This window comes from Atheta coriaria, unplaced genomic scaffold (assembly GCF_025399875.1).
Source record: "Atheta coriaria isolate IRGN ID8LTWV9N9 unplaced genomic scaffold, Caltech_Dcor_3.1 hic_scaffold_6_pilon, whole genome shotgun sequence".
NCBI lineage: Eukaryota > Metazoa > Arthropoda > Insecta > Coleoptera > Staphylinidae > Dalotia > Dalotia coriaria.
The window spans coordinates 2,159,132-2,174,594 of NW_027045448.1; the positions used below are offsets into that span (position 1 = coordinate 2,159,132).

General features: G+C 36.5%; 1 long non-coding RNA gene across 1 annotated transcript; it reads left to right on the forward strand.

Annotated features, from left to right (window-relative positions):
- The first annotated feature begins 533 nt into the window (after positions 1-533).
- Positions 534-7,771, forward strand: LOC135793894 (uncharacterized). Its single transcript, XR_010548741.1, has 4 exons — positions 534-867; positions 1,003-1,040; positions 5,235-5,274; positions 7,031-7,771. It is a non-coding gene; the product is annotated as an uncharacterized lncRNA (long non-coding RNA).
- The last annotated feature ends 7,692 nt before the right edge of the window (positions 7,772-15,463 follow it).

Sequence of the window (15,463 nt, forward strand, 5' to 3'; positions counted from 1 at the left end):
ATGAAGGTAGCGGTAGAAGTGACTTCATTTTGGGCACTGTATAAAGGTACTAACTAAAATGATATAGGTTTTTAATTTCAAGAGTAAATTACTAAAGAAGTAAAATTTGAATGTTTTTTTGCTTTTTTGTAGTTTTTGAAGAGATTTGATGCAATTTTAAAGAAAATATGTGCTTTTATGACAAATACTTTCACTGACTATTTATGCCACGATTTAGGCAGTGTACTATGTTTATTTATTGCTAAATTGTTGAATATTTGCGTTAAAATTGCAAAATTTACTTCATTTATTTTGAATTAATACATTCTAGCGACATCTACATTTGAAGCTTTGAGTTATGTGTAAAAATTGCTATTGGTTTAGATAGGGTGGTGCGTGCGCAGTTGCGTGTACGTATGACACACGGCCACTGCCATTTAATTGCGTGACCATACACTGACACATAGCAAATCACTCACTGCCTCATACTCAAAAGTAACCTCAGATGGCGCAATAATGCATGTTTTCGTTAAAAATATTCCTGCGAGTCGGCGTGCCCAGTTGTTGTGTGGCCGGCACGCAACTCTTACTTCGTGCGATAAGTACTAATACTTAAAAGGATATTCGTGTTTCGTGTTGTAAATTCGTTATATCGCGTTATATTTGCTGGAATTTAGTGTTAATAGACGGGTATTAGTCGCTAAATATTTATCGCGTGTATAATCTTCGGAATTCAATGTTTTCTGTGTTTAATACAGTTTCGCGTGTATCTGGGATCGCTTGCCGTCGGACGCCAGTCGGCCATGTTGTGTGATTGTAAATAATATTTTGGAGTTGTGCGAACCATTTTTATCTTCAGCAGAACACGAGGGGCGGCTGTTCTACCTGGTAAATATTATTATTTAAATAATTATGGCAAATAAGACCATTTTTAAGGCAAAGTTTGGGTTCCTGCGGAACTCGGATTCATTTCAACATTGTCCGAAATTGTATAACTAATGTTTTGTTTCTTGTTTATTTCAGTATCTACTCGCATTTGATTTACCGTGTTCGATACACTGGTGAGTGAAATTTTTCATCGTTCATATTATCTATCTATTTTTCGATTTTACAGTTATTCTGCAATTAGAGAAAAACTTCTATTTGCGAAAATTACGGTCAAGCACTTTATCATTGTAAAATTTTACTCTAGGACTCATAGCTTTTCCGTAATTTGACTAAATGTCAACTTACGTTTTCCGGAGAAAAATTAAATTTGAAAATTTGAAGTTTTCATTCTGAATGTTGCCATAAAAAGTCCTCCTGAGCATTTTATTTTAGTAAAATTTTACTCTTGAACTAATAGTTTTCCCCGCAATTTGATAAAATGTAAACACACATTTTCCACAGAAAAATTAAATTTTCTTATTTTGTATGTTCCTGTAAGACGTGCTCCTGATCGTTATATATTAGTAATATTTTACACTAGGACCTATAGTTTTCCCGTAATTTAACTAAAACTAAAACTTACATTTTCCACAGAAAAATTAAATTTGTAAATTTTATTTCGGAAGTTGTTATAGGAGGTCTCCCTGAGCATTTTATTTTAATTAAATTTTACTTTTGGACCCATAGCTTTCCTGCAATTTGATCAAATGTGAGGTCACATTTTGGACCCCACAAATGTGAGGTCACATTTTCCACAGCAAATTTAAATGTGTAAATTTAAAGTTTTTATTTTGGATGTTGCTATAGGAACTCCTCTTGAGTACTTCATTTCAGTAAAATTTTATGCTTGAACTCATAGTTTTCCCGAAATTTGATTAAATGTAATCTTACATTTTCCACAGAAAAACTAAATATGGAAATTTGAAGTTTTTATTTTGAATGTTCTAGTAAGAAGTGCTCCTGAACATTTTATTTAAATCAAATTTTACTCTTGGACTCATAGTTTTCCCGCAATTTGGTCAAATGTGAACTCACATTTTCACAGAAAAATAAAATTTGATAATTTTTTTTTTTTTAATGTTGCTATAAACCGTTCTCCTCATCATTTTATTTTAGTAATATTTTACTGTTGGACTCATAGTTTACCCGTAATTTGGTCAAATGATATAATACTTTTCAGCAGAAAACTTTCCGTTGTTTTTTAGTATAAATTGTCTTTAGAATTCAGTTGGAATTGTTCATTAAATAATAATATAAACCTAAATAGTATAGCAATACATGATCAAATTAAATATCACTAAAATATTTGATGTAAAATCGGTCAATCTTTTAGCATAAGAAATAATAATTTCATGATTTGAATTTTATTTTTTTATTAATTTTATTAATTTAAATTCCGGGACTACTATCTGTAGCATTCATAGATGGCACTAGGATGTACTAAAATGTAGTTGTTTGGGGTTCTAAACTACAATAATTCACTCCTTGCAATAAATAAGTGAGATTAGATTGTTTATTCGCTTATAACAAATCAATAGTAATGGAACTTGCGTTAGGAAAGTACAGACTCGACTTGTGTCTCTTATGCGTAGCTAACTTGTAATGATAATAATATGCCGCCAGAGCTGTGGCGTCCCCGAGAGAGAGAGAGAGGTTTATTTGTATGAGTGATTGTATGTGTGTCAGTGTGTGCGAGTGTTTGTTTGTTTGCGGGATTTGGTCGCTGCGTTGGCTGGCGCTTCAGTCGGCTTGCTTGTGCTGGTGGCCGGTGGCGGCGTGACCGAGGCGGCGAGACCGCCACAAAAAATTGTAAAATCGAGTTATACGACTTATTTTTATATTTATCGACAAACGTGGCCAGAAGAATAATTTTGTATATAGTGCTGTTATCAGCGATTCAATATAAACAACTTTAGTCACGTTTTTTGCCCTTTTACCCCACGAAAATCTTTCACCATGATAAATTAGAATTACACAACTCAAATTTTAATTTTTGATCAGTTTTAATAATTTTAATTGCGGGACTACTATCTGTAGCATTCAGAGATGGCACTTGCCTGAACTAAAAATCATAAAATAGAATTGTATTCTTTATTACTATACTTATCCGCATACGTTGGCATTCGATACAAGAATTGTGTTTGTTTTGAACACAATTTACACTTTGTCATCGAATGCTCGTGTGTCGTCGTTGCCATCCCCTCACGCCGCACGTTGTCACGTCCATAGTTTAATTGTGATCGCAGATAACATGCCTCTTGCAATTCACGCACACTTGCGTTGCTTGCGCTATCGCTGGATTGCAGCTAGTTTCGTGCAGGTTGCTGGCGTATCCAGACGTATTTCGCCCTATTGTATTGTGCCCAATCTAATCTAATAACCATTGCATTGGTAAGTTTTTATTAAGTTATATTATTCGGTCAAATGTTTTATGACCTGCATGTTGCAATATTTTAATTGCGGGTAATATAGAAAATGAAGAAAACGACAAAATTTGCCATTTTCTTGCAATTTTCCAAACACGCGGTGGGAAACTGGCCATATCTCGGGAACCCTTTGTCATATTTTAGTTATTTCTTGATATTATTATAGCGTAAGACAGATTTTTTAAGATGCACCCCTGAACCACCGCTAAATTCGGTCGTACCTGCCTCAAAATGGACGCTAAACTTTGCCCTTTTCTTGCCATTTTCAAAACACGCGGTGGAAAACTCGCCATATCTCAGGAACTCTTTGTCATATTTTAGTTATTTTTCGATTTTATTATAGGGTAAGAGTGCATTTTCAAAATGCACCTCTGAACCCCGCGAAATTAGGCCGTAACTACCTCAAAATGCCGCTAAAGTTTGCTCTTTTCTTGCAATTTTCAAAACACGCGGTGGGAAACTGGCCATATCTCGGGAACCCTTTGTCATATTTTAGCTATTTCCCGATTTTATTATGGGGTAAGAGTGCATTTGTAAGATGCACCCTAGAACCCCCGCGAAATTCGGTCGTAACTGCCTCAAAATGGCCGCTAAAGTTTGGCCTTTTCTTGCAATTTTCATAACACGCGATGGAAAACTGGCCATATCCCGGGAACCCTATGTCATATTTTAGTTATTTTTCGATTTTATTATAGGGTAAGAGCGCATTTTCAAAATGCACCTCTGAACCCTCGCAAAATTTTGTCGTAACTGTCTCAAAATGGACGCTAAAGTTTGCGCCTTTCTTGCGATTTTCAAAACACGCGGAGGAAAAGTGGCCATATCTCGGGAACCCTTTGTCATATTTTAGCTACTTCCCGATTTGATTATAGGGTAAGAGCGCATTTGTAAGATGCACCCTTGAACCCCGCGAAATTCGGTCGTAACTGCCTCAAAATGGCCGCTAAAGTTTGCCCTTTTCTTGCAATTTTCAAAACACGCGGTGGAAAACAGGCTATATCTCGGGAAGCCTTCGTCATATTTTAGTTATTTCGCGATTTTATTATAGAGTAAGAGTGCATTTTTAAGATGCACCCTTGAACCCCCGAGAAATTCTGTCATAACTGCCTCAAAATTGACGCTAAAGTTTGCCCTTTTCTTGCAATTTTCAAAACACGCGGTGGAAAAGTGGCCATATCTCGGGAACCCTTTGTCATATTTTAGTTATTTCTCGATTTTATTATAGGGTAAGAGTGCATTTTTATGATGCACCCTTGAACCCCCGCGAAATTCGGTCTCAACTGCCTCAACATGGCCGCGAAAGTTTGCCCTCTTCTTGCAATTTTCCAAATACGCGATGGAAAACTGGCCATATCCCGGGAACCCTTTGTCATATTGTAGCTCTTTCTTGATATTATTATAGCGTAAGACAGATTTTTTAAGGTGCACCTCTGAACCACCGCTAAATTCGGTCGTATCTGCCTCAAAATGGCCGCTAAAGTTGTCGCATCGTTGCTTGCGCTATCGATGGATTGCAGCTAGTTTCGTGCAGGTCGCTGGCGTATCCAGACGTATTTCGCGCGACTCTTATCGTTTTATCGGGCTATTATTTTCTAAATTTGCATTGTAGTCGGTGATCAATTGACTATTTAGTTGTAACATTCATCTGCAGTGTTTTGTTAATGGTTAATTGTGCGTTTAATATCCATAATTTTTGTATATTTGCGTTTGATGTTTACATCCCAAATGCATATTGTTGCCATGGTGTTTCCCGTCATTTGGAAGTCCCCTCGTACTTGAGTTAGTAACTGATATCTGACTTGCGCTACTCAGCACAGAATGTTTGTTTTCTCCGATGTATGAACATAATATTGTATTGTATGCAATGTTTTTATTTCAACTTATGTTTTCTTTTAATTACAGTACTTGCTGTGCCCTATCTAATCTAATAACCACTGCATTGGTAAGTTTTTATTAAGTTGTATTATTCGGTCAAATGTTTTATGACCTGCGTCTTGCAATATTTTAATTGCGGGTAATATAGAAAATGAAGGAAACGACAAAATTTGCCCTTTTCTTGCAATTTTCAAAACACGCGGTGGAAAACAGGCTATATCTCGGGAACCCTACGTCAAATTTTAGTTATTTCGCGATTTTATTATAGAGTAAGAGTGCATTTTAAGATGCACCCTTGAACCCCCCGCAAAATTCTGTCGTAACTGCCTCAAAATGGACGCTAAAGTTTGCCATTTTCTTGCAATTTTCAAAACACGCGGTGGAAAACTGGCTATATCTCGGGAATCCTTCGTCATATTAAAGTTACTTCTCGATTTTATTATAGAGTAAGAGAGCATTTTTAAGATGCGCCCCTAAACCCCCGCGAAATTCGGTCGCAACTGCCACAACATGGCTGCGAAAGTTTGCCCTCTTCCTGCAATTTTCAAAACACGCGATGGAAAACTGGCCATATCCGGGAACCCTATGTCATATTTTAGTTATTTTTCGATTTTATTATAGGGTAAGAGCGCATTTTCAAAATGCACCTCTGAACCCTCGCAAAATTTTGTCGTAACTGTCTCAAAATGGACGCTAAAGTTTGCGCCTTTCTTGCGATTTTCAAAACACGCGGAGGAAAAGTGGCCATATCTCGGGAACCGTTTGTCATATTTTAGCTACTTCCCGATTTGATTATAGGGTAAGAGCGCATTTGTAAGATGCACCGTTGAACCCCGCAAAATTCGGTCGTAACTGCCTCAAAATGGCCGCTAAAGTTTGCCCTTTTCTTGCAATTTTCAAAACACGCGGTGGAAAACAGGCTATATCTCGGGAAGCCTTCGTCATATTTTAGTTATTTCGCGATTTTATTATAGAGTAAGAGTGCATTTTAAGATGCACCCTTGAACCCCGAGAAATTCTGTCATAACTGCCTCAAAATTGACGCTAAAGTTTGCCCTTTTCTTGCAATTTTCAAAACACGCGGTGGAAAAGTGGCCATATCTCGGGAACCCTTTGTCATATTTTAGTTATTTCTCGATTTTATTATAGGGTAAGAGTGCATTTTATGATGCACCCTTGAACCCCGCGAAATTCGGTCTCAACTGCCTCAACATGGCCGCGAAAGTTTGCCCTCTTCTTGCAATTTTCCAAATACGCGATGGAAAACTGGCCATATCCGGGAACCCTTTGTCATATTGTAGCTCTTTCTTGATATTATTATAGCGTAAGACAGATTTTTTAAGGTGCACCTCTGAACCACCGCTAAATTCGGTCGTATCTGCCTCAAAATGGCCGCTAAAGTTGTCGCATCGTTGCTTGCGCTATCGATGGATTGCAGCTAGTTTCGTGCAGGTCGCTGGCGTATCCAGACGTATTTCGCGCGACTCTTATCGTTTTATCGGGCTATTATTTTCTAAATTTGCATTGTAGTCGGTGATCAATTGACTATTTAGTTGTAACATTCATCTGCAGTGTTTTGTTAATGGTTAATTGTGCGTTTAATATCCATAATTTTTGTATATTTGCGTTTGATGTTTACATCCCAAATGCATATTGTTGCCATGGTGTTTCCCGTCATTTGGAAGTCCCCTCGTACTTGAGTTAGTAACTGATATCTGACTTGCGCTACTCAGCACAGAATGTTTGTTTTCTCCGATGTATGAACATAATATTGTATTGTATGCAATGTTTTTATTTCAACTTATGTTTTCTTTTAATTACAGTACTTGCTGTGCCCTATCTAATCTAATAACCACTGCATTGGTAAGTTTTTATTAAGTTGTATTATTCGGTCAAATGTTTTATGACCTGCGTCTTGCAATATTTTAATTGCGGGTAATATAGAAAATGAAGGAAACGACAAAATTTGCCCTTTTCTTGCAATTTTCAAAACACGCGGTGGAAAACTGGCTATATCTCGGGAATCCTTCGTCATATTAAAGTTATTTCTCGATTTTATTATAGAGTAAGAGAGCATTTTTAAGATGCACCCCTAAACCCCCACGAAATTCGGTCGTAACTGCCTCAAAATGGCAGCTAAAGTTTGCCCTTTTCTTGCAATTTTCAAAACACGCGGTGGAAAACAGGCTATATCTCGGCATGCCTTCGTCATATTTTAGTTATTTCGCGATTTTATTATAGAGTAAGAGTGCATTTTTAAGATGCACCCTTGAACCCCCGACAAATTCTGTCGTAACTGCCTCAAAATGGCTGCTAAAGTTTGGCCTTTTCTTGCAATTTTCAAAACACGCGATGGAAAACTGGCCATATCTCGGGAACCCTTTGTTAAATTTTAGTTATTTCTCGATTTTATTATAGGGTAAGAGTGCATATTTATGATGCATTCTTGAATCCCCGCAAAATTCTGTCGTAACTACCTCAAAATGAACGCTAACATTTGCCCTTTTCTTGCAATTTTCAAAACACGCGGTGGAAAACTTGCCATATCTCTCGGGAACTCTTTGTCATATTTTAGCTATTTCCTGATTATATTATAGGGTAAGAGTGCATTTTTAAGATGCACCCTTGAAGCCCCGCGAAATTCGGTCGTAACTGCATCAAAATGGCCGCTAAAGTTGGCCTTTTTCTTGCAATTTTCAAAGCACGCGGTGGAAAACAGGCTATATCTCGGGAACCCTTCGTCATATTAAAGTTATTTCTCGATTTTAATATAGAGTAAGAGAGCATTTTAAGATGCACCCTAAACCCCACGAAATTCGGTCGTAACTGCCTCAAAATGGCAGCTAAAGTTTGCCTTTTCTTGCAATTTTCAAAACACGCGGTGGAAAACAGGCTATATCTCGGCATGCCTTCGTCATATTTTAGTTATTTCGCGATTTTATTATAGAGTAAGAGTGCATTTTAAGATGCACCCTTGAACCCCGACAAATTCTGTCGTAACTGCCTCAAAATGGCTGCTAAAGTTTGGCCTTTTCTTGCAATTTTCAAAACACGCGATGGAAAACTGGCCATATCTCGGGAACCCTTTGTTATATTTTAGTTATTTCTCGATTTTATTATAGGGTAAGAGTGCATTTTTATGATGCATTCTTGAATCCCCGCAAAATTCTGTCGTAACTACCTCAAAATGAACGCTAACATTTGCCCTTTTCTTGCAATTTTCAAAACACGCGGTGGAAAACTTGCCATATCTCTCAGGAACTCTTTGTCATATTTTAGCTATTTCCTGATTATATTATAAGGTAAGAGTGCATTTGTAAGATGCACCCTAGAACCCCGCAAAATTCTGTCGTAACTGCCTCAAAATGGACGCTAAAGTTTGCCATTTTCTTGCAATTTTCAAAACACGCGGTGGAAAACTGGCTATATCTCGGGAATCCTTCGTCATATTAAAGTTATTTCTCGATTTTACTATAGAGTAAGAAAGCATTTTTAAGATGCACCCCTAAACCCCGCGAAATTCGGTCGCAACTGCCACAACATGGCTGCGAAAGTTTGCCCTCTTCTTGCAATTTTCAAAACACGCGATGGAAAACTGGCCATATCCCGGGAACCCTTTGTCATATTTTAGTTATTTTTCGATTTTATTATAGGGTAAGAGCGCATTTTCAAAATGCACCTCTGAACCCTCGAAAAATTTTGTCGTAACTGTCTCAAAATGGACGCTAAAGTTTGCGCCTTTCTTGCGATTTTCAAAACACGCGGAGGAAAACTGGCCATATCTCGGGAATCCTTTATCATATTTTAGCTATTTGTCGATTTTATCATGGGATAAGAGTGCATTTTTAAGATGCACCCTTGAACCCCCGTGAAATTCGGTCGTAACTGCCTCAAAATGGCCGCTAAAGTTGGCCCTTTTCTGGCAATTTTCCAAACTCGCGGTGGAAAACTAGCCATATCTCGGGAACCCTTCGTCATATTTTAGTTATTTTTCGATTTTAGGATAGGGTAAGACTGCATTTTTATTTGCACCCCTGAACCCCCGCGAAATTCTGTTGTAACTGCCTCAAAATGGACGCTAAAGTTTGCGCCTTTCTTGCGATTTTCAAAACACGCGGAGGAAAACTGGCCATAGCCCGGGAACCCTTCGTCATATTTTTGTTATTTTTCGATTTTATGATAGGGTAAGACTGCATTTTTAATATGCACCCTTGAACCACCGCGAATTTCGGCCGTAACTGCCTCAAAATGACTGCTAAAATTTGCCCTTTTTTGAAATTTTCAAAACACACGAGGACAACAGGCCTTATATTGGTAACACTTTGTCATGTTTTAGTTTTCTCTTTAATTTATGATAGGGCCAGAGTGCATTTTTAAGGTGCGGTCGCCACGCGGTTGGCTTGCGTACCACGTTAGTCTTATTTTTGTCGTCAGTTGATCTGCACATACATTTCCTTCATTATTCTTGAATTGCTTAATTTATCTTCCTGTTGTTATGTTATATTTTAAAATATTTTTTAGTTTGCGCTTCGTTAAACACAGATTGTGTATACGCAGAGGTAAAGCGAGTAGTTTCGTCGGATACTCTTTTGTAATATAGGGAAGGTAGCATAATTTGGACCAGCGCCTAAGTTGGACCACCACGATATCCGCGGACTGTTGAAGTTTATGCAAAATTGACTGGCCCCTTATTTTACTCGTATTTATAAACAATTAATGCAACTATTTGGGTTAAAACTTGCCGCGTGCTTTCGTCGTGACAACAACTTCGTGTATCATTGATTATCAAATCTATTATAACGACGTAAGTGCAAGAGCTGTCTAGCCGTTAAAACGTTAGTTTTACCGATTATTATTTTATCATCAGAAAGCTTCTTTATCTATATATATAAAATTTGCGTGTCACAGTGTTTGTTTCCATACTCCTCCGAAACGGCTTTACCGATTTTTACCAAATTTTATATGCGTATTCAGTAGGTCTGAGAATCGGCTAACATCTATTTTTCATACCCCTAAGTGATAAGGGTTGTTCACCCTTAACTTTTTTTTTAATTTTTGGACAAATTCTTTTGTTTTTATTTTTTTTATAATGTGGAATTAAAAAATACATACAACCCTAAATTTTTAGTTTTTTATCACCAACCCCTATTTCTTTATAGCCATTTTAGTAATTTAATCATTTTTCATCCCGCTCAAAGAAAATTTTTATATGCGTATTCAGTAGGTCTGAGAATCGGTAACTTCATATCTCTAAGTGATAAGGGTTGTTCACCCTTAATTTTTTTTAAATTTTGGTCGAAATTTTTTGTTTTTATTTTTTTAATGTGGCATTAAAATATACATACAACCCTAAATTTTTGGTTTCTTATCACCAACCCCTATTTTTTATAATAAGTAAGTTACTTTTTGTCTACACTAAAATTTATCCAGAAACTTGAAATAATTTATATGGCAAAACAACGTTTGCCCGGTTAACTAGTATGTATATAAATTCTTCAAGTTGCCCAAGTTGGACCGAAGACAGACACCGGAGTTTTACAGGAAAACGTATATCATTTTTTCGACCTCCTAGAAAAGCTTGTGGACGAGCACAAATCTTCGAAATGATCCACTGTATGAAATGCCGCACTTTGGTTTATACAAAATGTGCTTGTGTTACTGCTAAAACTAAAATTTACTATTGTGTCAATTGCCGTTAAAAAAGCATGGTCCAATTTAGGAAACCGCGCGGTCCAATTTAGGAAACCGGTTTCTTAATTTGGACCAAAAACACAATTTTTTTAAATTGAAATTTGAGGGGTATAAATATAATTTTTACTTAAACCAAAAATATCATTTTGTTGGTAAGCCTTGTGAGTTACTTTTCCGCTACTTAATTTTTATTGACAGTTTATATGTGGCTCTATAAATCAAAAAATATAAAAATGGTCCAAATATGGCTACTTTCCCCTACGTGTATTTCATAGTTCCTACAATATGCATAATTAAGGTGCTTGCAACTTATTGGATACGCCAAACCCAAAAATTTATTTTGTATGTTCTTATTTTTAGTATGTTCTCTCATTTCTTCAGCCATATGAAATGTTTTTTTTACTTCAACGGCGTGGTCTTTAAGCATACTAATAATTTTTGTCTCTGTTCCAATATCGTTGATTTTAGTACGTATTTGATACCTTGTTTCGTTTTCATTTAATGTAGTAATCTGGCGATTTTTTTTTCCGAACTGGTCGTCAGTTGTTTAATATGATTTAAAATAAAATTTTGGTTTGTGCTTTATTTTGTAATAACCAGCCCATCACTTTTCCTTGATATCTTAAGGAAAATACCATTTTTGAAATGTTCTATTTTTATGTTTTCTTATTTTTTACTTTTTCTGATGGTTTTCTTCTGATATTATCTTGTCATTGTCGCCTTGTTAATTGTTTCCATCCGTTTTCCTACTTTAATCTTATTTTTTTGTGTATCACCCAGTACATATGTGTTTTTCCTTTTCATTTAATAGAACATATGTCTTAGTGTTTGGGTGTTTTAATTTTGAAACATAGGTTTTTGTAACACCCAGTATAATAATTTCCCGTGGTGAATTTGCCAAAAGGTGACAGATGTATGTTATCCCATTTATACTTAGGATTTTCCTTTAAAATATTGTAGTTTTCTTTTTGTATCACCCTGTATTATAGTTTCCCGTAGTAGGTTTGTCAAAAGTGTGAAAAATATATGTTATCCCACTTTAACTCAGGATTTTCCTTGAAAATATTGTCGTTTTCTTTTGTATCATCCTGTATATTAATTTCCTTTGATATTTGACTGTGGTTTTAGAGATACACAGGAATCCAGGTAATCCGGACCCGCCTTAATCCGGCACACCTTGTAATCCGACATGGTCATATGCCATATGTTTGTACTTTAAGATTTGTAATTTGTCGGATTACAGGTATTTTTTTGTAAAAAATTCCGGACTGTAAGGGGTTTTAGGTACTTTTCTATAATCCGACAAATTCACTCATTCGACATTGCCCTGCAAAGTGATTGTCGGATAACCGGGATTTCACTGTATATTTCCCTACTTGAACTTTGGATTTTCTCTTAAAATTTTACTATATTGTTTTTGGAACACCCGGTATAATAGTTTTCCATGATTGCGGCGAAAATTATGCAAAATTTATTAGTATTATATGTATATTTTATATGTATATGTTTTTATTTGAACTTTACTTTGCTTATACTCACCCTCTCGTACTACCATTGTATTTCAATGTTTTTATTTGTTATTTTTTACCCTTGATACTCATCTGCATGTACGGGCATGCGCCTCCGGCGCTCTTGTCGATCGACCTGTATTTGTTTCCCAGGGTAACGGTGAAAACGAGCGATATTAGAGTGTTTAGATGTTTTCCTTTCTCTGCACTTAAAATTTTTCTTTTGTAACACTCTGTATATTTGTTTCCATTTTCCATCACCTAGAAAATGGGCAATTTGCTAATTTCTTTATCCCGGTAGAACATTTTGACGTACTTGCTTATATGTGCGCGACGATGCAGGTCGTAAGTTCTGTGTCAATATGGCGGCATGTATTTTGTTGACTTGTAAAATCTAAACTTGTATTCTATTGTTAATAAAGAAATAGTAAGATATATTGACTTCTTTGATTTGTGTTTACCCCTTCTATCATTTCAGGAACAGTTCCCTCTCTCAGGGGATGATCCCCTCTATAGAAATTGCAAAAGTAACCTGTATGATTTGTGTACTCCTTCTTTCATTTCAGATACAGGTCAAAGCTTGTAAGTATATTTTTATATTGTCACCTCTCTTGGGACGACTTAAAACTTAGAAATATTTGAACAAGACCTTATTAGGATTGTCCTTATAAGGAGTTCTCCCACTCGGGGATGATCCCCCACCATAAAAATTGTTGATATGCCTGATAATTCCGGGGATGAAGCGTAGAGACATCGTAGCTGTAGGATGGGCCGGGAGCAATGGACGCATCGAAGCAGTAGACTGTCAGAACGACACGCCGCCAAAAAAATTAAAAAGCTGATCCACTCCTGTTCTCTTTCTTCTATATCCTCCTTTTCTCTGTTCTCTTCCTTCTGTCTTCTCTATTCTTCTCTGCTATTACTGCTCCTTCTACTTCTTCTAATTCTCTGTTCTCCGTTTCTCTTTCTTACTTCTCTTATTTTGCCTTCACTTGTATTGCAATTTTTCTTATATTTCGTTGCAGTTATATATGCAACCCAAATTACACCTGTTATTTCTATATTTGAGAAAAATGCCTTCTACACCTGAGGTTCGATCCGTATCTACTAGCATGCCAGCAGGTGCACGTGGGTACTCGACCACCGAGCGATTTTATCATTCTTATTTGATTCTTCTATTTATGTTTCTACTTTATTCAACTTTTTAAAAACAACAACACAACATAAACAACTATATACTGTACACGCTTGACGCACTTAAGATTTATATGGAATATGATTTAAGTCATCAATCCTGCAAACAGTAAAGGGGAAATTAGAAATAAATATGAAGAAGTATATAATATTACATTATGTTTTATTAGCAACATTAAAAACTACATACATTTATTTAAAATCAAAAATCATAGACAGCTCTTAAATCTCCTGAAAGTAAAACTTGCATTGACTACTTGGCACAAGTGCTCCTAAACTTCTTCAACAGGCATCAACGTTGTTTATTTATACAAATTAAAACACACACAAGGTGCAAGCAAACATTAAAACACAAACAACTACAACACAATACGAAATAAAAACGTACAAAACATTTACATATAAAAACGAATTCTACGTGGACAGTACAACAAACATGTATGTACACATTAATGCATATGACAATACGGCAAAGTCATATACACAATAAAAAGAGTTCTCAAGTTTTACATATACAATTACATAACACGAAGAGCAATCAAGGAAATGTTAGAGGATGACACGCACAAACACCAATCTTCGCGAGTTAAAGCTAAACAACGACAGTGTGGCAACTGCCAAATACCATATCGCCTTACTACCAACAAATAAAACGCACGGCAATTAGTCCGACAAGCAATAATACAATACAGTAAAAGTCGTAAGCGATTAAATGTGCAACACAATGTAAACTCTTGATAACCTTTTTTATAATGACGCAGAAATATGTACAAGAAGGTTGGTTTTGAGGTAAATGACTGGATGAGTGAAATCCGTCTATAAATCAACAAATCTTAGTAAGTATCGTTAAAAAGAGTTTACACGGCATGTTATTCCACAAGCATTCATCAAATTAATTGTCAAAGGTCCCCAAATATAAACAAATAAATATAAACATTTAAGTATATATTTAGGGGCCTATGACAACGAACGGCATATAATTAATCGAAATAAAATCTCAAAACTGCTGCAAGACGATGTAGGTTCATGCTACCTGCATCTCGCGAGCATGAAGTGTAAACAAGTTGATAACACGCGCCCATCTTGAAACACGCACAACGACCCCAAATAAAATTAACGATTTGGTATATTCCACACCGGATTACCTATTATTAAAACTCTAAACACAATAAAAATAACTAAATGTAGTCGATGGGCGATCGAAATGAACGCGATTTGCCGAATCATAAACTCAAAATAAAACGATGACAGCCGCGAGGAACACGTCCGAGCCAACGAACAACCGGCACAAAACTGCGTTGAGGTCACTGCGCAACACAATCCGAGGCGGCACGCGAGAACACGCGATAAGTCAGTAATTGCTACAAAGAAGGTCGCATGCAGAATAGCCAACTCGGAGAATTCAATTAGTTCGCAAAAGAGGGGCAAATTTTAGCGGCCATTTTAATGCAGTAACAACCGAATTTTGCGGGGGTTCAGGGGTGCATCTTAAAACTGCACTCTTGCGATATAATAAAATCGAGAAATAACTAAAATATGACAAAGGGTTCTCGAGATATGGCCAGCTGTCCACTGCGTGTTTTGAAAATTGCAAGAAAAGGGCAAACTTTAGTGGCCATTTTGAGGCAGTTACGACCGAATTTCGTATGGGTTCAGGAGTACATCTTAAAAATGCACCCTGACCCTATAATAAAATCGAAAAATAACTAAATTATGACACAGGGTTCCCGAGATATGGCCAGTGTTTCACCGCGTGCTTTGAAAATTGAAAGGAAAGGGCAAACATTAGCGGCCATTTTGAGGCAGGTACGACCTAATTTCGCGGTGGTTCAGGGGTGCATCTTAAAAATTCTTTCTTACCCT